Source organism: Macrotis lagotis, chromosome X, assembly GCF_037893015.1.
Source record: "Macrotis lagotis isolate mMagLag1 chromosome X, bilby.v1.9.chrom.fasta, whole genome shotgun sequence".
Classification (NCBI taxonomy): domain Eukaryota; kingdom Metazoa; phylum Chordata; class Mammalia; order Peramelemorphia; family Peramelidae; genus Macrotis; species Macrotis lagotis.
In genome coordinates, this window is record NC_133666.1 from 364,746,861 (window position 1) to 364,772,851 (window position 25,991).

The window sequence follows — 25,991 nt, forward strand, 5'->3', positions numbered from 1 at the left end:
AGTGTGAATGTATGTATATGTGTGTTACACTGTGAATTGTGTATAAATGCATATGTGTGAGTGTAAATAGTAACTGTGGTTTTAAAAAAGAGAGTTCATAATCACACATTGATTATCTCTGCTCTGGGAACTTAAAAGCTAATTTTATCATATTTGAATGTATAATCAATGGTCTTTCATATTTAATAAACATCTTTAGTAGTAGGAATTCAGTTGATTCACTTCTAAGAAATGTCATTGGCTTTTCTAAAAACAACTTTGATTAACATTAGCATCACCTGGAACAAATTCATTTCCTAGTAGCTTCAAGGGATAGTCTAAGACCATGGAAATAGAAGTGGAGAAAACAATATGGGATATCCATATGGGGAGAAGGAAAAATCCTACGTTAATATTAATGTGAATAAAGTTGATTTCAGTAGCTGTTAATCTTTAGTAATATGTCAAAAAGCTTCTAATGGTAACAGTTAATTATGTACTATGACTTCATAATCTCTAGTTGGTATGTGATGCTTTAAGTCAATCCAGTCATTAAATACTTAATATGCACTTATCCCAAAAACTAGGATTTTTTAAAATGACAATCCATATTCTTTAAGAACATAGACTAGATGATTCTCTCTGTATTCACATTGTTTGTTTTTTCCCCACTTCTACTTTCTCTTTCTTGGATTATCCTTTGAACCCTGCCCTGAAATGAATTTGTTCCAGGTGATGCTAATGTTAATCAAAATTTTTTTCAACAAACTGATCTTTTGAAGGGAGAGAGCCTTAGTCAAACATAGATGAATATCTAAAAATAAACAAATGAATAGTTGGAGGTGGCTAACTATTGGGGAATTAAAAAAAAGATTCTTAAATGAAGTTATGTTGGAGCTGAGATTCAATGGAAACTAGTACTAGAGTACTAGAAGCATGAGGGGATAATCTGTAGAAAGACTAGTTTGGCTATAACAGATTGTATGTAGAATCAGCCTAAAAAGATAAATGAAAGTCTGATCATGAAGAAATTTAGATGTCAAACAGAGATGTTTGTATTTTGGACAAATGAATTTGAAATATGTAAAGTGCTTTGTAATCCTTTAAGTGTTATTTAACTGTTAGCCTCTACTGCCATTACCACTACTTGGAGCAGCTATAGCACCAGTATCACTGTTAGTAGTAGTCTAGTATCTGGTCTAGAGGAAATAGGCAAACACTGAAAATGCTTAAACAAAGTACTTGTTCTCTTAGATCACAGTTCAGTAATATCAATTGGGGAGCTCTGAGGAAGTGGGATTAGAGAGGTTTTAGATTGGGTATAGGGAAGTCAATTGGAATAATACAACTAAGAGATAGAAATTTGTAATTGTCAAAGTGGAGGGAAGGTGTTTCAGATGAAGAATTACCAGGACCTGGAAACTTATCGGATAGGGAGGATATGTAGAACTATAAAGTTGAGGAAGACATGTTAAGCTTCATTTGGTTGCAACTTGGGTGATTAGAAGAATGGTGGAAATAGGGATTGAATAAAAGGATGGTGGATTTAAGGGAAAAGATAATTTCATTTCCCCTTTTAGTAAAATTGAGTTCAAGATGATTGTGGGACATCCAGTAGATGATTTGGTAAATCTGTCAGGTAGTAGGAAACATTGAACTTAAACTCAGGAGAGAGATGAGGGCTGTTCTTTAGATTTGGAAGCCATCAACCAAGGAATGAAAGGGGGCAGCTAGGTTGCACAGTGGATAAAGCAAGGGCCCTGGAGTCAGGAGTACCTGAGTTCAAATCTGGCCTCAGACACTGAATAATTACCTAGCTGTGTGGCCTTGGGCAAGCCACTTCACCCCATTTGCCTTGCAAAAACCTAAAAAAACCCCAAAGGGTTGAAAGATACATCCATGGAAATTTAGTATAAGAGAACAATAGAGGACAAAGTACCAAGCCAAAAATAGTGGAAAAGATAAAAGGCCTGAAGACATCCATTCATAGATAATGATTCTCCAAAGGAGGCAAAGATCAGGCACCAATGAAAGAAGTGTAAATTTAATTTGATTGTGATGCAGTTACTACAGACTGACACTGTGAAGAATGTCACAATCCATTTCAAATGAACTTCAGGCACTTGGTTGATACTTTTCTCTGGGCAAATGATCACTTCAGCATCAAGAATTGAACAAAGAGAAACAGAACTAGTTTTGGCAGTACAAAATAGAGTTTTCGGGAAATGGAGAAGTCATCTAAACTGCACTGCTTAAGTATTTGGAAGGTCTGTTGAAGAAACGGTCTCCTTGCAGAGGCCACATATTTGCTTAACTTTCCTATAATGGAAAGGTAAGAGTCATAACATGGAATGATTTAATAGCTATTTGAACTGAATAGAGTAAAGGGTACAGACTGCACTAAAATTCTATTAGCACCTTTTCAGAAATCTAATTATGGTTTTGATTCTAGCCATGACTGTAGATTTTTTTTTGATTGAACATTTCTATCAATTTCCCCCTACCATCTTAGTTCAATTCTAGCAGAATTTATATTTCTCTATTTGTCTTTTCCATCAGTGTTCAGAAGAGGGAACAAGACTGTATCAACTTACACAAGGAGGCTAAATAATCCTTGAAGATGAATTTTAAATGAATATTCTTTCTGTGCCTCTCCTCCACCCCAAGACAAGTTATGATATCACCTTATTTATGTCCCCCTTTAGAACTACAAAGAAGCTGACCCCTATTAACTGTGCACTGTTTACTCATAAGATAACATGCTGGGCTATGTTACAATCAGATACTCTGGTTAATAATTCTTGACCCCTGAGTACTCCATGCATGCTTGGATTTTTTTTTAAGCCTAGCTAGTACAATTATATCTGTAAGATACTTTTTATTGTTTCCCCTTTTCACCTCAGTGGATTTAGCAGATAAGTAGCATTGGTATCCTATCTATTTTATCCATGAAATAATTAAGATACAATGATGTTAACTTACTTTCTTATGCTCACATGGCCAAGAGTAGTATTACGCACTCATAATTGCTATTTGTTCATTAAAATTTCACAAGTTTCTAATATATATCAGGAAGGTCTTTCTGAATTATGGAACTATTTTTAAAGAGAACAGTTATGTTATTTTCAAGTACATTTTAAACTTGACATAAATAAATGAGTATGAATGTTATGATTTAAAATTAGAAGGGTACTTAAAGAACATGCATAAATGTATGAATTAATTAATTAATGGGAAATAAAAGCATTAAGTTCCTACTATGTGCCTGTGATTGCAATATGTGCTAAGGCTATAAATAGAAGGAAAACTGTTCCTTCACTTGTAGATTTTGTATTCTAATGGGAGAGACAATGAGTAAAAATATTTTTTTAATTCAAATATAAATACAAGCTACCCTTGGAGGCAAAGGCACTATATTTTGTGGGGACCTAGACAGACTTTCCATTACTGTGGATGGTCTTTAAGTTGGGTCCCCTAGCAAATCAGAAATTGTAGGATGAGGAGAGAGAATATTCCAGGCATGGGAATTGTTTGCAAAGGCATGGAGACCCCAGAGAGTGAGTCATTTGTGCAGACTTTTAAATAGATTCCTATGGCAGAATATGATGAAAGAACTGAAAGAAGACCAGAAGGACAGGAAGGGATATGCTATGAGACTATAAATGACAAATAGAGTAGTTAGTATCTGATCATAGATGGCAATAGGGGAACAAGTATACAGGTCAGTCCCCCTTCTACATGATAGATTTTCAATTCAAAAATAGGCATCAAACTCCTGCCTATTTCCTCTTCTGCAGGTTAAAACTTCCTAGTTCCTTCAACTGATTTGAACTCAGTGCTCTTCTTGGTTACCTCCTTCTAGACAATCTTCATTTTACTGATATTCTTCCTAAATAGTTGTGCCTTGAAATGAACATCTTATAAAGATATGGTCTGAGCATAATAGAGTTTAGAGTGAGACCCACTACCTTCATCTTATCCATGAATTTTCTCTCATAATGTAAACCAATACATAATAAGTCTTGGTGGCTAGTGTGAAATACTCCACCCTTTTCATTATAGTTCAGGAAAATGAGATCTAGATATATAACATGATTTGCCCAAGCCACACAGCTTATAAGAAGCGGAAAATGATTTGCATCGAGGTCCTCTGCCTCTTAACTTGATAACAGCTAAACAAGAGATATCAAAGTTTCCACCAGAATATCTTTAATATTTCCCATTATTTTAAATTATCATATTCCTTGTATATAATTGAATATGACTAACTTATTTAAAAGGTTCAAGTAGTTTAAATATCCCAACTCCCATTTTGCATATCCTGTTAATATGCTTAGCAAATTATTTCTTCCCAGATTGTAGAAAAATAAACTTCAACCTAGCCCTGAATTAATGAGGCTTTACTTGTCTAACTTTACAAAAGCAGAATAGGGGAAGATTAAGTCTTTTAGTGAGCCAATTAGATACAAAGAAATGTTGTAACTGGGCAATACCCTCCCCCAAATCCCCTTTCTAACACTCACATCTGTTTTCATTTTCAGACTATATACCAGATGCCACTGGCACATGTATAGGCTGGCTATTGCAAAAGACCCTACCTTCAAGCTACTGCTACCTAGAACGAGATATATAGTATACATTTTTGCTGAAACAAAGCAATTACTGCATAATATCAGCCAAGCACCTCCGCCAACTACAAACATTACATGTGTTCCTAAGCAGGGTAAAATAAAGTATTATGACATTTTGAGATAAATTTTTTAAAGCAAAATACTGCAGTAAGACTGAAATAAAAAGATTTTCACATCAAGAATTTGTAAGTATTCTTCTAAAAGGAGCAACTCCTTTTCAGGAAAAGCTCAACATGAATCTAAATGCTGTATTATATCTTTATTCCAGTACTTCTGGCCATTTCTCTGTCAGTGTTATTTTCTATCTTTCCAAGAGGAAAATATTTAAATTTGTGAATGTTAATTTTTGTGAAGGATCTGATCATGTACAAAACACACAGACTTTTTTAAAGAATTGGAGGGAAATTAGAAAGTAGAACTTCTATCCCTAGAAGGGGAATTGCACTGCCATCTAAAAAGGAATAAAAAGTGGTTTGCATTATAATTTTCAGTAGAGTCTTTCAGAAAGCTTAATATTTACTTGGCTACTAATCTGTAACCATGGCCAGCACAAAATGCTCAAAAGAAATCTTTTATTAACAGCCTGAATTACTCAAGCAGTTGGGAATATCATGAGAAATAAGAAAAAAGGATAGGGTAAACATTCACTTCTAGTGCAAAGACTTACTTTTAGTGACCAGAGATGTTTTTTCTTCTCTTATTAATATTATCTTCATCTTCCTTGTTAATTTCTATAGGTGCTTGGTTTCAGTATCTTCCTACTTCCAATGCTAGTTTTCTTAAAATTTTCTTTCCCCAAAGTGACTGAAAGGGATCTTGAATAAGTATTCCCAACACAGGGCAGATAAACAATTTTCTATTTGTTCACAGTTTATACAAAAAGGAAATGGCTTTTATAGACTAAGACTATACAATATTCCAGATGGAAAGGAATATACACAAAATCCTTCTTAGGTATTCAGGGATAGCCATTCTTTTGAAGTCATGAAATTAGTTATGTATTGATGAACAAATTCTTGCCTTCCCTCACATTTCATTATATATGTACAACACAAGTCAAAAAGAAGCAAATGAAGATGATAAATGCTGATTCTGTTTCTAACTAAACACATTTAATTCCCATAGAATTGTGAATTTGTAACATATTGCCATGATCTCTAAAATTGTATATTCTATAAGACACTAAACAGCAGCAATTAACTATTACTATTATATCTAATCACAACCACCCCATAAGTAAAAAAAAAAATCACACTGTATCTCCAATTCACATCTATTTATTAACGCATAACATATATATATATATATATATAATATGCATATATGTATATATAAACACACTCTATAAGAAAATTATGGTCATTAAAAACACAAAAATGAAATCATTAAAAGAATGACCCAAATATGGAATAATATTTGAACCTAGAGTCAATTCAGAACTACTGTGTAGAGTAATGATATGTTCAGGTTTGTGTTTTAGGGAAAGCAGTTTGGCTTCTTGGGTGGAAGATGAATTAGAACAGTAAGTGACTTGAGGCAAGGGATATCAATTAGAAAGTTACTGCAGAAATCCAGGTGAGAGGTAATGAGCTAGGACAGCAGGAGACATCATCCTAAAGAGGACAGAGAGGAAAAGATGAGGTGGTTTTTTTTTTTTTTTTGTTTGTTTGTTTTTTAGTTTTTGCAAGGCAAGGGGGTTAAGTGGTTTGCCCAAGGCCACACAGTTAGGTAATTATTAAGTGTCTGAGGTCGGATTTGAACTCAGGTACTCCCGACTCAAGGGCTGGTGATCTATCCACTGTGACACCTAGCCACCCCAACATGAGGTGTTCTTAATGAGACTTGCAACTAACTGAAAATTTGGATATGGGGTAAAGGAAAATGAGAAGTCATAGATGACACTGAAATTTGGAGTCCCTAAATTATTGGAGAAAAAATAGATAGAAATGGGGAAGGTTGGAAGGTGTGTGTGTGTGTGTGTGTGGTGTGTGTTTTGTGGTATTTTGAGAAGAATAATGTAATGGTATTTGCAATCCAGATGTCTGTGACTCATTTAGTCTGATCCAAAATGAGAAGGGTGAGACAGGGTTTTATCCACTTTTTACTGCCCCACTTTACAGAGCTTTCACTTGGCTCCCCCTTTGCCTAAACATGTTAATTGGTGTCGGGGGTGGGGGGGGGTGGGGGTGGGAGTGGGAGTGTAGAAAAACAGAATTACCACAGTGCTCCCTTTAGGAGAAACTGTGGGAAGGAGTAGGTTTAACTTACAATTGCATGAAACCCTAGAACATGACTTAGAATTGGGAAAGTTGGGAGTTACTTAGACATGGATGAGTTAGTTTAAAGATTTTTGAGGAATAAGTGTGGGTAGAGATAAGCTCTATTGGTTGTCTTGCTAGGCAGGATATATTTCTTGGGCTCAGGTAATGCCTCCTTTCCCTTTCCCACCCCCATTGAAACTATGGCCTCACTTTGAACACAGAAAACATGTCCTAAAATTTTCCCAAACCATAATTTCTATTGTTGTGGGTATTCTTATTGAAACAGATTACATCTTCTCCAAACGCTAAATTTTATTAATTATAATGATTCATATCATTTAATCAGCTAGTCGCCAAACTTTCAAAGCTAGTTAAACAGCTTAACCAAAACCAAAATGCTTCATCCTCTGCAGTCTATCCTATCAAGGTTTACCTATGCAACTGGTAGTCATCTCTAGTCATCCTGATCTATATCTTGCTTCAGCGGAGAGAGTGAAGTTGATGTTTTGCATAGACCTGACATCTAAATCCAATGCACTTGCAAATCATATCACTGTCCTAGTAGTGGTCCTCTTGGAGAACAAAGAAAAACAAACAATATGCTATACAACTATTATAGTTTGTGATTACTTTTAAAATCTTCCATTAAGTTGAAAGATTCTTAGCCAGGAGTAAGTGACCTTTTTATTATCAGTCAATATTTTGATAACTATATTTTAATATAATTGGTTGAAACCCTACATATTTTATTTTATTCATTTTAAAACATTATTTTGAGAAGGGTTTATAGACTTCATCAGAATCAAGAAAGATTAAGAATCCTTGGACTAACTAATATAGAAAGATTCTCTTTTGTACTCTCTCCTATAGTGTACTAAAGCATACTTACATTTGTACTTTTGAAATGTAACAGGTTCTGGGACATAGTAAGCATTTAATATTTTTAATTCAGTCAGTAACTCCAACTTAACCGGACAAAAAAAAAATCACACTGTTTTCATCTGGAACGCCTACAGTGTCTCATTTATATTAGGGGAAAGTCTGTTTTTTCAGCTTAATATATGAAAATGTCAATATATTGGTAATATTCCCTAAGCAAAGAAAAAAAAAATGTGAGTTTTATGATAGGAGCTCCAATTGGAAGTCTATCTAGGAAACTAGGAAAAAAACTGATAGATTCTAAGTGAAAGACAGGACTGAAAAAGGTTTTTAGTTTTATTCTTGGTGGTTGTACACACACACACACACACACACACACACATACATATATATATATATTATATATATATGTATTAGACTACAAGGAAAAACCAATATACGATTAATTTTTAAATATTTTAGATTAGATTTTTTAAAATAGTATTTAAGAAACAGAGCTTCTAAACTACAGTGATTTCAGGGGGAACTTAATATTACCCATTTGGACTTAATACATTCTCATGTTAACTTAAGAGATGTTAAATGTGTTTCATATAATCTTAAACCAAGATAAATGCTTGGCTCTCAGGTGCCATATTGATCCAGTCCAGTGGATATAACTTATGCATAAATATTCTACACTTGAAAAAAAGTTCTGTCATTCCCTACAAGCAAAGCATTTCATTTGCTGCAATACATTACTTTTCTGATAGATGGTGAGCATTATAGTCTAAGATCATCTTATCCTCTGGTTTGGTTTGTGGTATTTTGGCCTTCATAGATTATTCATGTTTTCATCTTTATCTTGCAGTGGCTAACATCATAAATCATATGTACAGTTATTTTACCCAATCCTAGGCCTTTATTAGTTATAGAGTAATTAGAGAATAATGAATGGGAAAGTGACAAATTTCCTCTTCCTCATTTATTTTTGTAATTGAACTGCAAGCCAAGTATCAATCAAATAATCTACATTATCATAATCTGGAGATTTCGTTTTTCCTTTTTTTTTCTTTAAAGAAGCTCACTTATTACTTCTTTGTCAGGGCATTTATCAAGGTTAATAGTCACCTGTCAGACAATCAAAAAGTATAGCTACCATATTACCTACCTAATGATATCTCCCAATAATGATGAGCTACTATTATCCAGAGGTGTTTTAAACCCCCCCCCCCTTATTCATTTAATCAGAATGAGTAAAATCTTCAAATAAAAGACTTTCTCCCTGATCAACTATAGGACAGAATAGTCTACTCTGAATACCAGAAATGACTTTTCTCACAATCTATGTTGCAGCTCAGGTCTCAGGTTTGTCATTTATGGAATGATTGTTTCTATTCTTGTTTTTCTAATAGACCAACACTTTGCTTCTTTATACTATAAAAATGACCCATTGTCATAGGTTTGAGAATGTAGGGGTGTCAATTCTGTCATATCTTACAAAAACTTCAACTATATTCCCCCAAAATAGACAACACAATTGTTGTTCAAGGATCAGTCTAGAGACATTTAGAGGGACTCATCACCAGATTGAAGTGATGATATTTTTGGCTATAGCAACTTCTCCAAGATTAAAGCATAGTGGATTCTCAATCTCTGGTTAGGTCAGGAACTGTGTCATGTTGAGATGGCAAAATAACCGATGGATAGCTCACTTGTTTCATAGAGTTAGCGAAAGAGAATATGAACAAAATTTCCAAAATGATAGTTTGACAGCCTATAACGAATTACTGCAGGGCATTCATGAGGATTGGGACAGCTATACAAAGCTGAGTAGGTTATTAACATGTTTAGAGCTCTCATAAACATAAATAAATTGACATTACTCCAATACAGCACTGATGTGTTTGGAATGTTTATATTGAGGGGTGGAAGATGTATATAATCCATTAAAATCATGAATTACAGGTAAAATTCAAAACAAATTTCTAATAGGAATGTATTATGAATTCAAATCTGGTCCTAGGCATATAAATTGTATAACCCTGGGCAAGTTATTTAACCTCCATCTTCCTCAGTTTCCTCCAAGGCCACACAGTACATATATACCTTATAAGATTGTTGTGAGGAACAAATGAGAAAATATCTAAAAAGCACTTAGCACAGTGTAGGTGAAGCGCATAGTAGATACTTAATGAAGGTTTTTATGAAAAAAGTAGGCTATAGAAATTTAGCACTGAAACCAGGAAGACTGGAGATCAGTTCCTGCTTCTGCAACATGATTGGCTCTATGATATTGTAAAGTCACTTAAAATCTCAGTATGTTAGGAACCTATTGAAGTTACACAAAAAGCTTCAACCCACACCGACAGAGGAAGTTTCCTCACTTGAAGTTCCCTATGCTTAATTAAACAACAGATATAGTTCCTTATATTGTTTTATTCTTTTAAGGATGTGAGCCATTATCATCTTTGCATATAGTGATAGAACCATACAGAGAATTAGAAAGAAGAACAGAGACCATCTAATCCAGGCTCCTCATTGTACAAATAAGGAAGGTACAAACCTAGACTGGTTCTATCATTTGTTTGGGGTTCCATAAACAGCAAATAGTTGAACTGTAAATGGAATCTTGACTGCATTCATCTCCATAACACTGCTCTACCTCAGTCTGTAATAGTATATTGTCAATACGTCTAAAATTGTGGGTTCAAAAATTATTTCTATTCATGGGTTTTGGCATCCTGTAAACCTTCTCATAATTGCTCTACCAGAAACTGGGGAGAGAAAAGAGCTAGAGAAATTCATACCCTCCTCTATTTTAAGGAAAAGTGATTGTGTCAATGCAGAATCTTAATCTATTTGAGCAGATTCTAAGTTCTTAGTAGTCTATGGGATGAACTTTAAGGGGTTTTGTCTGAATTAGTAACTTTAGTGGTCAATCTTTTGGCAGCTAGATGGTACAGAGAAGCACTGGATTTGCAATCAAGACTTGTGTTCAAATCAGTCCTCAGATACTTGCTAATTGCATGACCCTGGTCAAATCACTTTGCCTCAGTTCCTCAACTGTAAAATGAAGATTATAATAGCATTTCTCATAGAAGCATTTATATTTTGATAACCCTTGACACTATCACTTCCATGACATGAGAAGGCATCAGGACTTTATAATTCAGAGAGCCATACTTAATATCTTTTTTAAAGAATCAGAAAGCATGCCCTATTGAAATAAATCTCATTTCAATAAATAAATGATTAAAAATTTCCAATCAGAATTTATGAAGTCTAAAAGCCATGCATTTTCCCCTCAGATGATTTAATAAAAGCATATTAAATTTCTCCATCACTTCCTATTCATGATGGAATAAATGCACCCACAAATATAGGAAGTTGTGGTGTGATGTGTGGGTATGTGTGTGTGTGTGTGTGTGTGTGCGTGCGCATGTTTTGGGCATGGTTGTGTTCAAAGAAGTGAATAACATTGATGGCTTATTCCAGACTATAAATTCATCAGCTGATTAAATAGCCCCATTCACGATTCATCAAATAAAATGTGAAAGATACACCAAAATAATACCCTCATTTCACTGCAATAGTATCTGAAATCTCAATGTTGACAGATATTTTAAGATGTTAAATTTTCCAGAAGAGTCTCACTAAAGTCTGTGTGTTTATGTTTGTGTGTGTGTGTGTGTGTGTGTGTGTGTGTGTAGAGTGTAAAGATGCAAATACATTATAAGCAAGGGTCATAAAATAGATTTTAAAAAGAAGGAATAACATGATAAATTGATAAATATCATTTATTTTTAAAAAAATAGTTAACAAAGACCTTAGTACCTGACAGAGTACACAAATACATGATGTGGAATGTGTCATTTGAATTCTAGAATCTGTGAAGGTTAGAACCCTGTAGACAGGGATAAGGATAGCATCAGCAAGACTGGGAATATAGGACATAAAGGAATAGCCAGAACTTCAGATGTGCCAGGAAACTATTTATCAAATGAGAATCAATAGACAAGTGAGCAGACATTGAGGAACACAAAGACAGCAGATTTTATGACAGATAGGGACCAAGAGAAAAACCAAAAATTAGAGATCAAAACGAAATAGATAATCAGAAAGTAGAAAAGTGTCCATTTCAGTCAACACTAACAAGGAAACCATGAAAGCAAAATCTTTTGTTGCCTCATTAGGAAGGTTCTATGCTTTTGGCTGGAATCAAAGTCGATTAAATACCAAGGGCATGGCAAGCTAAGGATTTTTAGGTAGGAGCAAATGAAGGCAGAGGAGCCACATTAGGGAGAAAGGAAATGGGTTTATTTCACTAGAGTAGATAGCATAGAAGAATAAATAAGTATAGAAAGATAAAGACAATTATAACCCTAATGATGTGCAGACTAAAAAAGGCTAAAAGCAATCCAAAAATGTCCTAAGGAATTTATGAGACTGATTTTGCAACAACTGGTAGCAAAATTAAAGTAAGTCAAGGCTTTTGAAAAATAAAATGGTAAGCATTTCCAAAGAAGTTTTCTTTATCTCTACTGTAAACAATGATATTTATCCACTGGGAAATCTAATTTAATTTTGAAATCAGTTTTTATTTATAAGATTTTCAGAAATCTTTCCAGGGATTTCTTTGCTAATCACATTCAGATCACAACAAAATATTCTATACTGAGATACATGTGTATATATATATATACATATACATATATATATATATACATACAAATAATGGCCATTCTATTAACTTATCATATATATATATATATATATATATATATACAGATATATTAGTGATCATTCTATTAATTCTATGTAAATATAGCATGTTAATAGAATTACCATTAATTTGTTATCTTTCCCTTATCCCCATCTCTCTAGAACAAATGTTTTCTTTTTAAACATTTGGAATTATGTTTCTACTTCATTTAGATTGCTAGAAAAATTCTTGACTTTCAAGGTTTTTGAAACTTTTGAGTATTAAAAAGGTAGGTAGTAAATGAATTTACAAAAATTGGCATTGCGAGCAATTTTTAATGGAAACTTCTTGGCTCACTTTTCATTACATTTATCATTGTCCCAGCATTGGAATAGTTTATATAATGGTTTAAGAGGAGAGCTACATGTGAATTAATAATACCAAATACAGAACATATTCATATGTTAACAGTTCTGCTTTAGTGACATTAACTAATGAACCATCTTTAAAGAAAATAAAGCATATACAATTGACAATAAGGAATTATGGCACAATACGATTTTTTTGGTTATTTTTGAGGAATGACTTTATTTCATAACCTCAATTTCCCCTAATTTTTAAATTAATTTTTAAATTATATAATTCCCCAAAAAGAAAGTACAATGTAGCTTCTCTGATCCTGTTCCCCCCACACACTCACATTCAGAGCTTACTTTATAAGTATCTAGAAGTATTGATATAAATAGGCTTTACAGTAGAAATGTTCAACAAGGTTTCATTCTACTGCATGTAGACTATGAAGAATTTTGATAGTCATCAATTGTGAGGAAAACTTTGGACATTCCAAAACTGCTTTGAAAGAAAGAAAAGAAAAATAAGTCGTCAAAATTGTTGCTAGAAAACAAAATTTCATGTTTTAATTCTTGTTACCAAAAGCACTCCAGAGGGTATATATGTGTCTATGTGTGTGGGGTCTGTCTGTGTGTGTGTCTGTGTTTCTGTCTGTGTGTGGGGAAATCTGTGCTTGGGGGGGGGTCTGTGTATGGGTGTGTCAGGGTGGAGAGTGTGTGTGTGTGTGTGTGTGTGTGTGTGTGTGTGTGTGTGTGTATGGGGGGGGTCTGTCCATTCATGTGTGGCTCTGTCTGTTCATGTGTCTGTCTATCTATCTCTGTCTCTGTCTCTGTTTGTGTGTGTGTGTGTGTGTGTGTCTGGCTGCGTGTCCTCTGTCCATCCATGTGTGCCTGTCTGTCCGTCCATGTGTCTTTCCATCTCTTCCTGTGTCTATGTGTGTGTGTGTGTGTGTGTGTGTGTGTGTGTGTGTGAAGTATAGTGGGGTAAATGGCAAAGAAACCATGTTAAGAAAAAAATCAATACATTGACCCTATAAACAAAGAGCCATTAAAAATTCTAGTCTTAATTTGTTCAATGCCTATGTTTTCATTATATATTTGTATCAGTTTATGTCAGTCAGATTTGACATTCTTAACTGACATAGAACCTTTGGAAAGTAGAAACTTTCCTCTTTTCCCCATAGGCTTTGCTGCCATTTTCTTTGTGGTGGTTGTAGGAGAATACTTTGTAAAAGACAGTCTAGGGGGTGGCTATGTGGCACAGTTAATAGAGCACTGGCCCTGGAGTCAGGAGTACCTGGGTTCAAATCTGGTCTCAAACACTTAATAATTACCCAGCTGTGTGGCCTTGGGCAAGTCACTTAACCCTACTGCCTTGCAAAAAAAAAGGAAGTCTAAGTAATAAATAAAATGGAAAAAAATAATTCTGAGAAGTTTTACCCTAGTAAATATTCAGGCTCTACAAGCCAGGTTATTCAACTTTGCTAACCACAGGAAGAAAAGAGGCACAGAGAACCAATGTCCAACCTTGCTGTTCTGCCAGAGGCCAAAATAAAAGTCAAAAAAGACTGGTGTCCGAGACTGGAGAAGCCTGACCTGTGCCCATGATTTTTTAGAAAAAAAAATCTAGCCAAAAAATAATAATTCATCCCCAGTCAGCTGAATTCTTCAGGCTTAGTGGATAAGCACCCTGAGCTTTCCTGTAATCACTGGTATATATACAGGAACAAGGGAAGGGGCATGACTCATCATTTGGATGTGATAACACGACCAAGCGGACGTTAGGGGGATAATAGGCAACTCGGCACTGTGCAAATCGAATCGCACCATGATCCATCATTAACCTAAGTGAGCCACTGCTTTATTGAAGCAGCCCTCTAAATGAATAGGTCACAGTCTATTTAAAAGCTCAGAGATTTGTTAAGGCTCCAAGGACTTCTATCCTATTAGAACCTACAGTCTCAGCATAAGGAAGATTGGAGACACTCCTAGACAGTGTTTGCAGACCAGTTTCTATAACGGTATTTTGATAGGATGTTTGGGATGGAATGGCAAACTCTTTATATGGGGACACACACACACACACACACGCACAGACATACATAGCAAAGAGAGAATGCGCTCAGGAAAATATTTCTGTAAGTGAAGAAATAAGTTTTTAATCTAAGCAGACTTTTGCAATGCAATTAATTTAGTTAGAAAGAATGAAGTTTCCAAAGCTGTTCAAATTAGGGCAGTGCTGTTAGGAGTTGCATTCATAAAGAATTAGTGTTGCCCTTCAGAAGAGAGCTCCTGAATTGAACCTAGAAGGGTTTTAAGATTAAGCCATTTAATTGCTACTTTAGGAACTCTGGACTTTGCATAGACATGAGTTCCAGGTGTTAATACTGATTCTTCACTGTTCACTTTAGATAACAAAACTGAGCCTCAGAACCAATTAAGACAAACCTTTCAAGGATTTCTTCCTCTTTTAGTACAAACTGGGAGCTTTATTTTAATTGTAGACACCATGGGGAATTGGGGATATTATACACACAGAGATAGTATTGAAACTTCAGTTTAAAAAGGCAAGTTCCCTCCTGAGTTATTCTGAGTTAAAGTTTAAAATCTTTACTTGGATCTGGCACAATTTTGGAGGCTATTTTTTATCCTCCTTCCTCCCAGTGGGTATAATAGAAGAGCATTTTTTTTCCTATACTATACTTAAAAAAATACCATGACTGATGGATTTTCACACAAAAAAATTCATATTGCTAAAATTTTCATCAACTGTTTACCTGAACTCCTGCGATTTCTGACTGGACACTTGATATTATTAAGATATTGCTTTCCATGGGGATTTAAGAAGTAGTGGACTCACCAAGGTGTTCGAAGGTGAACTACTTGAGGACAGGGTCTGTCTCACTTTTGTGTTTTCATCACCATCACATGGCATAATACCAGTAGCATTTAATAAATATTTATTTTTGATTGATAGAATCAGTTATCTCTGTAGGTAATTGATGCCTAATGAACAAGAATAATCAACACTTAATGTGGTAATATTCATTCAAACTGTTACTCAAGCTACTATGGAAAATCAGTAGGTGAAGTTTAAGTGAACAGGGTAGATTTGGGTTCTAACTTCAACTGTGACACATATTAGTGGAACAGCACTTGTCAGTCTCATAAGGGCTCTAAGATTCACTTCTTTTATTTTTAAGCAAATCTGTTGGACATTTCCTTGTACAATACTTCCCTGTTTCTAAAAATGCTTTCAGAAATTTACCTGTGAAAAGTAATGGTATATACAATCATGGGAAAACCCACTTTAAAGGTACCAAAAAATCAACATAAAGCTCAAAAGTATCTTGAGGATTGGATGAGAGGAAGAACTTAAAATAAACTGTCAAATTCCTAAATTTCACTATATTGGGTGAAAACTCAACCCTAACACTCAAGGTCATTAAGATATCTGCTTCATTATTAGCAATAAATTTTCTGGAATAGACCTTATCAGGTGTTCTAAGAAAGCGGTCAATTGGTAAAAAGTCCTCATATAAAAACTTGATAGATAAAAGCATTGTTAAAATCTAAACCTTAAAAAATAATGTTGAGCAAGATTCTCTATGGCAAGAACAAATGTTTTTGCCATGAACAATTCCCTGTGAATAAATCTTAAGTCAATTACCTTTTAGGCTGCTGGAGGACTATTTCATGGAAGCAATGCTCTACTAAATTCTGCCCTGCAATTGGACAGAATTAGGCATTGCTAGGAAATTATATAAACCTATTCCCAAGATGTAATATATTAATTGTATAAAGGTAGCCAATTAAGTGGTTACTAAAAAGAATGTCAAGAGTTACAAGAGTCTGAAACGAGATAGTGAAGAAAGACAAGGGAAAGGGGTCCTCAAAACATGTTTTTTTATGACTTCTCCCCTTCCTCAGTTATTCTAGCACTGTTAAAACTACTTGAATTTTCCAATGTGAAAAATGAGTACCAATACTACAAATAGGCTGATAAAGTCATCCTCACTTCTAAAGGCATCATTTTTGGTATATGATTTCCAGAAAATTTGTATTAATAGTAGGCTTTTCAAGTAGTTACTGTAAGTTAACTTACAAATTTAATTGTTTAATTTAACCTGGCCATTTGGTTGTAAAAGTCATATTGATAGTCACTTATATTTAAAATATTTTGATATAATTATATTTACTAGATAGAAAATAAATTGAACAAGATATCTACCTGCATGTTCTCACACACATGTATGTATGTATATGTTCAAGTTTGAAGTAAGACATACTTTTTTTTTGTATTCTTTACAAGGCAATGGGGTTAAGTGGCTTGCCCAAGGCCACACAGCTAGGTAATTATTAAGTGTCTGAGGTTGGATTTGAACTCAGGTCCTCCTGACTTCAGGACCTGTGCTCTATCCACCCACCTAGCCACCCCTAACATATACTTTTAAAAGAAAATTAAAAGTAGAAAAATTCATCAAAATATTACTTGGAAATATCAGGCTTCTTAATCAGATATCTTTGAACTATCAAAAATTAGCCAGTTCAATATAGTTTTTTTTTTTCCTTTGTATCCCTTGTAGTTATTTTAGTGCAGTCAAAATATTATTTGGAGGGATCCATAGCATTCTGAATGGGAAGGTAGAAGCAGGCAGCAAGTTGCAATATGGAATATTCTAGGTTTATTTTAGAGGCCCTGAGATCATTTCAAGGTTCTGTTACTCTGTGGGCCAGACATCAAATTTCACCCTCGGTTTCCTCTACAATAAAATAAGGAGTTTGAGCTAGACAATTTCTTAACTAAGCTTGGTTTAAAACTATTCTTATATGATAGTACATAAATAACAAGAAGGAAAGGAAATAGGCATTTATTAACTGCCTAGTTTGTGTCAGATACTGGACTATTAAAAATTAAGTAAAAACAAAGGCAGTTAGATGTCAAGTGACTTGCCCACGGTAACACAACTAGAAGGTATCTCAGGCTGCTAAGGATTATACACACACATAAGTGGTTTAAGCAACTATGATGTCATCATCAGCATAGGAACTCTTTCCACTGATGTAAAATGCAAACTGTTTATATTCCAAAAGCAAGGGTATGAATTTTTATTTCATTTTAAACTATCAGTAAAAATGAGCAAAAATGACTTTGAACATGTAGCTCCAATATATATATATATATATATATATATATATATATATTCACTTTCTTGTGAATTATGTACATGTATTACTGTATTGATAATGATGGAAATGATTATGACACTTAATATTACCTAGAATAGATATTTCAAAGAATGAGAAAGTCATGATCTTTTGAAATACCCTGTCTCTTAAAAGTACGAAGGCCTTTTAGCTAATACAAAGGTATTACTTGAACTAAAAAGGTATTAGGCTTGTGTCATTAAAAAAAAATAATTGAACTCTGTGTTTCTGTATGGGGATGAAGGTGATACTCATCAATCACTGCCCATTATATCACAGAGAAGATCCAATGAGGAGTATTGGTAGAAACCATGAAGTAAGGAGGGTTTAAAGACTAACAGGCAAAGATTTTTGTGGACATTTAAGGTCTATAACCACTTTGAGGTTATTGCTGCAGACCCTGTAGGCTAGTGTTGAGGAAACTATTAAGTTATAAAAAATGAAAGTAGTCTTGTAATAATGATTGATTGCCATGGCGAAGGTATATATGATTCATATTCCCATCTTAAAACTCCCAACTTGCAATCTCACAAACTGCCAATCAGATCCCAGCCACCACTGTGTAAATAATTTTCTTAGAGAAGACTTTACTTAGGTTCATGGATGTTAAGTAAGTTTGCTATTTACAGATTCAAATGTCAAGACTTTATCGTCATTCTTCCTTTCTCCAAGTTCAGTCCATCAACTATTATGTCATACCTTTCATATAATTACATACATGTATATATGTATCAACTTTAAGTGACAGCTTAGGGTAGTGGATAGGATACTCTCCTCATATTGAGGAAGATCTGAATTCAATTACTGCAATTGACAGCTACCAATCATGTGGTTGTGGTAGTCATGGTTTGTCCTCTATTCTTAAAAATAAGGAAGGCATCAGGAAGGTGATGCCTTGATATGCAAGTGAATTGGATTTAAGTAAGGGTAAGTTGGACAATGTCTCTTCCAAAGTCATTTGAGTACAGTGGCATATATGAATCAGGATGAATTGAGATGATTTTGCATGCTGTGAGAGAACTTGGCCTTTTTAAGCTAAGTGCTTTCCCAAGTCTCACCATTCAATGATTAAACAGTTGAGAAAGAAATGAAGCAAAGATGGCCACTTTTGTGTAGGCAAAAGAAATGAATCTGGGAGGGGAAGACTCTCAGAATTTCTGGATAGAACAGAAACAGTTGCTGTTTACATTCACTCTGAGCCAATTAGGACTCAAATAGTGACCAAGTGAGGTTTGACCCCCAGGACCTATGTTAACATCTAAGGAAACCAAGACACAAACCAAGGGTTTTAAATCCTATTAGAAGAATACAACATAAACATAATTGAAAACAAAAGATATTTCAAGAAGACAAAAGGGCACAATTGACCCAAGAAAAAATCAGGGAAAACCAGAAGTTAGAAATGACATCTGGGCAGTCTGACTACCAAGAGCCTCATTCTGGATGCTAAAGTCTGGGAAGGGTCAGTTATGCTTTGTATAAAACCTGGGTCCATCTCACTAGCCAGTTTACTTCCATGTGCTCAACATTTTCCTATGTCTCCTTACTTTCCTATTCTCCCACTACAGTTGAATCAATACTTCCATTGCTACTGGAAAGGGTTATGATGATTTTCTCACATTTGGCTTCACTCACCATCCAAGCATCATTCAGAACCAAAATCTCCCTATGTAGCCATGACTACCTATTAAGTATTGTCCTCCGTAGTTGGACTGAAAACTCTTTGAGGTTAAGGACAATCTTTGATTTTTCATTTGTGTACTTTTGCATTTCTATTCACTGTGCTTAGCACATAATGATTAAGCAATGTTTTCATTTGTTCATCCATCCATTCATTGTAAGTATTCTAAGAAGGGACACAGAAAGATAATTATTCACATGGATATAAAGAGAACAAATACAAGTTGAAACATAATCTTTGAAGTTTGCATTAAAGAGGCCAGTTATTATATAATATGCTATAGGGAAATGACCTGCTCAAGTCATTAGGGATTTAAAGTATGTTTATTATACCATCTATTACAACTAAGGGATCACAAAGTCATCTCATTTAATAGAAAGGATTCATTAAATTTTTACTACATGGCACTTACTATGCTAAGTGTTTTATAAATTTTACCACATTTGATTCTCAAAGCAATTCTCTGAGATAGTCATTATTTTGCCTTTGAGGAAACTGAGGCAGAGGCTGAGTCACATAGCTAGGAGAAACTGTTCTGCTCTTCCTGGCTGCAGGACTAGTATTCTTTTTATGGTCCCACCTAGTATGATCTCATAGCTACTAGCTGATATTTGAATCCAGGATTATATGTATCTATATAATATTTATTATAATTAGTATAATTACATGTAGTTTCAGGAGAAAAAATCACAGGGGAAGTGATTTCAATCAGAACCAAGAACTTGTGATCCTAAGTTAGAGATAAGTGTTCAGAGTAAAGATATTCAATTTCTATTAGCTCTTCTGTATATCTGTCACATTAGCACAGTCATTAGTATAGATCTTTGGTCAGACCCATCAGGACACTCATTAATCTACAAAGATTATAGAATAGAATAAAGACATAGTATAGCTTCATGCTACAACTCCAAGAATCATATAGTATAGGGAGAAAATGTAATATTTCCTCCAATACCTGACTTACCTTGTTGAGTTTGCTTTGTGATTAGAATAATGACAAAGAGATACAGAAAAGAGAGTATGTAGGAAAAAAAGAGAGATTAAAGGAAACATCAGGTTTTGAGAGTTGAGGCACAAATAGGGAGAAATAAATCACTAAATCACTAAAAATTGAGAAGGAAAATTGGTCTTTCTAGTTCTAACCAATGGTTTGAGGGTAAAGTAATCCAAAATAACCAATACAGAAGGAAGATTCCAGTCTAGCCGATAGTCTACCCACATAATTAGTACTGATGAAATAAAATTCTGTAGAGATGAGGAGAGAATTCTGGTCAACCAATCCTCAGCAAATGCATTGATGAAGGAGAAATATTAAGGAAATGATTGTCTGGCATTTCCTGTCACAAATACCTCAGTATGAGAACTGAAAGACTAGGCAAAATAATTTTAGGCAAGAATATTCATAGGGGAATGGAATAAATAGAACTGGTGTTAAGAATTAGGATAAATGATAAAAAACCATTATAAAACAGTGAATAGTTAACTTTTTCTTGTTACTGTACTAACCTGTCTTCACTATTGTTCCACTGTAATGTTTGTATAAATTTCTTTTCAAAGGAACTTGCCTTCCTGAACGGAAGGGAGAAAGGAAATCCTTGTGATCTTCCTCTTAAAATAGCATGGAAAGTGGACCTTGATATCTTTAGGAGGCACAAATAAAAATATACCCAGTCTTGAACTTTGTGAAACAAAGAGTAGTGCTAAACAGAATAAAGAAGTCTATTTACACACATTAGTCTTATAACATTCCACTTTAAATTAAAATATCTACCATTTTTTAGGTTTTCACTATCTCTTTCTTCCTTGTGATTAGTAGTTTAAAAATGGTATAGATCTCTAAAAATGAGTTTCAAACATATAAGAAATATATACAATAGTGCACATACATACTAATTAAGAATGTCTGTTCACATATGTATAGAAGATGGAGATATATTATAAATACTTTAAAAATGAACTAGAATTGAAATGATTTTCATATTTAAGGTAATGAAAATTCCACACAAAGCAATATCTTAGGAACTCAAAACAGTGAGAACACAATAAAATTCACATGAAGATTAAATGGAATAGATGCCTATTCTAGGTTTAATTTATCCCCTTGTTCTAAGAGCAATGAAACCACAGGGAGTGCTAAAAAGCTGAATAAAACTACATTTCTAATAATAGAAAATATATACTGCTGACAGTCTATCAATTGTTTATTATGTACATTAAATAGATGCAATATATTTGAAAATTCAATAAAACATAAATATACTTATGCAGGCCCATGCTGTTATTATGCCATTGATCTAAGTTCTTTTACAGTTAGTGATAGTCCCCTATTCATTTTTTTATTTGTGCTTCTGCTAAAAGTATATTTTCTCCTATACAGTAATTATTAACATACAGTAATTGATAGTTCAAAATGGAGCCTTAAGAACCAGAATTAGTATTCTATACAGTCAGCATTCAACACACACATATACAACCTCTACACTTTTCTATTAAAATAGTGATTTAGCTGTTTTCATTCTCTTAATATTGACAGTCACAAAATAGCATTTCTTAAAGAAAAATAAATATATTAAAAAGTAACCTGTAAAGCTAAAAGTGGTGAATCTTTAAAAAGTCACATAAGTACAAATTGGACATTTGTCTACATAGATCAGAAATGTAAAAACGTTTCAAAAAAAAAAAGACAAAGTAAATTTGCACTATGGTTACAAACCAAACCTTGTAAGTTTTCTTTATAAGTAATTATTTCCAATCCTAGAAATAAAATTAAGTCTTCATTCATTCAGGGAGAGTTTAATCTCTTTATCAGTTGTTTCCCTACAGAAAAAAATGCCAAGAGTGGCTAAAGTTCAAAATTTACATTTTAATAAAAATATTATTTTTGATGTGGTCATGCTAAATTCATATTGTGTTTTCTCATGTTACTTGGAATGCAACAAAATAATCATATATCCAGAATATGAAGTATCCTACTTTAGAAGGTGAACTGTTATAGACATTTCTGCTTATGCTTCCTTCCCTGAATTATTTCACTGAAAAGCTCTTAAAGCACAAAAGCTTTTCCATTTTACAAGGATGTAAACACACTTGTAATGCACATACCAGGTAATCTTGATTAACATATTTAGAAATAACAGAGGCATTTTTGATCTCACAGACCCTTCTGATGTAAGAAGTTTTTGATATGTGTTTAACGGACAATGTGATGTACAAAGACAACCTCCTCTCCCACCATCATAAAAGTACTGTCTGAGACACTATATAAATCTATTTCATCACCATATATTAGTGTGTTACACAAGGAGAAAAACATTCCTCTGTATTTTTCTTACCAAAAAAACAAAACAAAACTTGAAAATACAGGTCATTTAGAATCAAGAAATATGCTATATGAAGCAAATGAAAAGTCACAGGTGCAAGCTAATAGAGTATAAAAGGTACACTCAAGTTTATTTTATTTGAATAGATGTCATGAAGGGATTTGTCTATAAATTCATATAAAGAATCTGAAAATACAGAAATAAGCAATATAAGACTTAATTTGATCCTCCAGGAACCAGTTTCCACTATATGAGTTTTACCATCTGTTAGGGTAGGAATCTAAACATGATTATTATGCCCCCCCACAAACACACACTTACTAAAAGCATATTACTACCTATAGTTGAGCCTTTTCTTGTTGGGGCAAACAAACAAACCAAAAAACTATCTCTGGGTGAATTCCATAAAGAGAGTGATAGTCCAAAAGAAAACTCACATTCTTGGCAGACAAACTTATTCCTAATGCTTGTGAACAGAATATAAACAGTAGGAGTTCAGAAAATCCCTTGCTGTTATAAAAACAAGGGGAAAAATATGTACTCTAACAAAAACAAAGCAGTGTTGTTTAATGTTGAGGGGAGGGAACTGGGAAGATGATTCTTCAGTAAATTAACTTTGGGCAGAAAACTACCTTTGCAGTGAAAGATGTAAATTTGGAGAAGTAACTGTTCCAGACTCCAGTTTTCAAATTAGCATTCAGTATTTCCTTCTTACTTTGATACTCTTCTCACTAGATCCTTAAGAAACACTTTGATGTTGCTACTGAACAGTCTGGCATAACCAGCTTGTTCAGTTAAGATGTAAGCTGCTACTTTGTGTGTTGATATGCTCCTGAGCACTCCAAATCAATTTGGCAATTAACTGCTTATGACTTTGGTAGAGTAACCATCTGGCTTTACGTTCTGAGGAGACATTCTGTAAGAATTCTGGAAACCTTTCCCAACAGAATGTGCTCATTGCAATTCCTACTGAGATATTAATAGACATAAATCACAAATTGCTCTGACCAATTTATGAATGATAGACTAACTTATATCTGAGGTTTAGATTCTTTCTCTTTAAAAAAAAATCTTAAAACTGCCTGTGTGTATTACAAGATTCATAACATATGCTTAAACTGCAGTGATTTTGTCATTCACAAGATAATTTAAAACTGCAACCCCCCCCCCAAAAAAAGCAGAAACAAAACACTGCCTTCTAGTACTCTGAGGTTCTAACCAGCACCAGACTACAGTAGTTTATTTGGGGGGTTAGAGGGTAAAAAGGTGAAGTGTATTAGTGTCAATTGATTATGAATGAACCTAATAATAAACAAAGCAAAACCAGAAACAATCACAGAAATAAGTCTATTAAGTGTGTCTTCTCAGAGTCCATGTCTTAAAGGTTTATGAGTCACAGAGCAATCTGAAAAAATAAGTTATTAGACTATTGTTTCATCTACACAGAATAGATTATCATTAAAAAGAATGAGTATCCAAATATATTAAAGGAATGTTTTAATAGTTATCTGAAACAATATCTTAAAATGCAATGTTATTTTGGGTATGCATGCATGCTTCATTTATACTATATAATTTCAAAATATTGGAAATGCTTCAGTCTATAGTGAGATATTTCATAGCAGTGCTGAGTTAATCCCTTGCTAAGAATTGAGATAATTGTGCACTGAATTATGAAAGAGCCAAATATTTAAGTTGTTTTAAAGTTACTGGATTTTAAATCAAGATGCTTTCTTTTTTTAAAAAGAAAATAATCAAAATGCTTTATTTACTCTTAGTGGACAAAAATATAAGGCACGAATTTTTGGAAGTTATTATGAAAGATCTTTAAAAAATATAATTTCAAAGGAAGTTGATTAATTAGGCATCAATAAACCTATTAGAAAAGCAAAGACCAGTAGTGCCTTCCAACATTGAGGATATGTGATTGACGCTTCTCTAAGAACTCATTTATGCCTGAATACTTTAAGACTTCTGATTATAAACAAAACCAAAGCAAACAACCCCCCAAAACCTCTGGGGTTTCAGCACCTTGCCAGTCCTACTTCCATTTTCCTCGTTCTCTTTCACATCTACCTCCGAAGACTGGCGACTTGTTTAGAACTTACTGAAGTTTCCCAAAGCAAAACAAAACCCAGACCGCTAATTCAGATGCCTCATCTGCGTGGATGCTTATTCAGCTTCTGAGCACACTCAGCATCCTTTCATTCATCGTGAATGCATTTCTGTTCTTGTATTCCGAAACAATCACACAAAATGCAATCTCATTTAAAAAAAAGAAGCAGAAGAAGGAAGAAGAAACCCTTACCTGACAGCAGAAATTGCAGCAGCAGTCACAGCAGCAGTAGCAGCAGCAGCAGCAGCAGCAGCAGGATACAGCGGAGCTTGTACTGAGGTGATACCTTCCTCTCTCTCCCTCTCTTTTTAAATCATTCTGGCAATAAACTGCCCTGTAGCGTGTCCCTTTTCATTCACAAAAGGCTCTCAGAGGTATATCAGCCAGGTAGAAACCACTTTCTTACTGGAAGAGGCTGCCTCTCTTCTCAGAAATGACTGGATCCCTCTCTGTGGTTCCCTACACATTTACCCTTCAGATCAATACTGCTCTTTAGCAGCAGCTTGAGCTCAACTGCAGCTGATAGAGTCTAGCCAATTGGTATTGAGGATTCCCTTTTTGTCATCCTCTCCCTCAAAAACACTCGGCGTGCCTCTGAAACATTATTTAGTTGTGAAAAGTAATTTAACCCTTTATTAGAAAGATAGCTTGTATCTCTGTGCCAACCCACGCTACAGCATTGATTTCAAATTGCTTTAAAGTAAAATCTTTATGAAGCCAAGTAGTTCATATGTGAATTGTTAAACAAACCATGTTGCACAGTATGAAGAATCCAAGCTAATAAAGTGATGATAGCACCTGAGCATAACAGCTAGTTGGTTTGATTATTTCAATGTATTGCCAAAGTCATTTAACTGAAATTCAAGGGACCTGGATTGTGGT

The 25,991-nt window shown here is 34.2% G+C and overlaps 1 long non-coding RNA gene across 1 annotated transcript in view; it reads right to left on the reverse strand.

The window, feature by feature from the left end:
• Positions 1-25,623, reverse strand: part of LOC141498360 (uncharacterized) — a 795,212-nt gene extending 769,589 nt beyond the window's left edge. Inside the window, exon 1 of the long non-coding RNA XR_012471617.1 lies at positions 25,302-25,623. This is a non-coding gene — a long non-coding RNA (uncharacterized LOC141498360). The remainder of the gene's footprint in view (positions 1-25,301) is intronic.
• Positions 25,624-25,991: the final 368 nt, after the last annotated feature.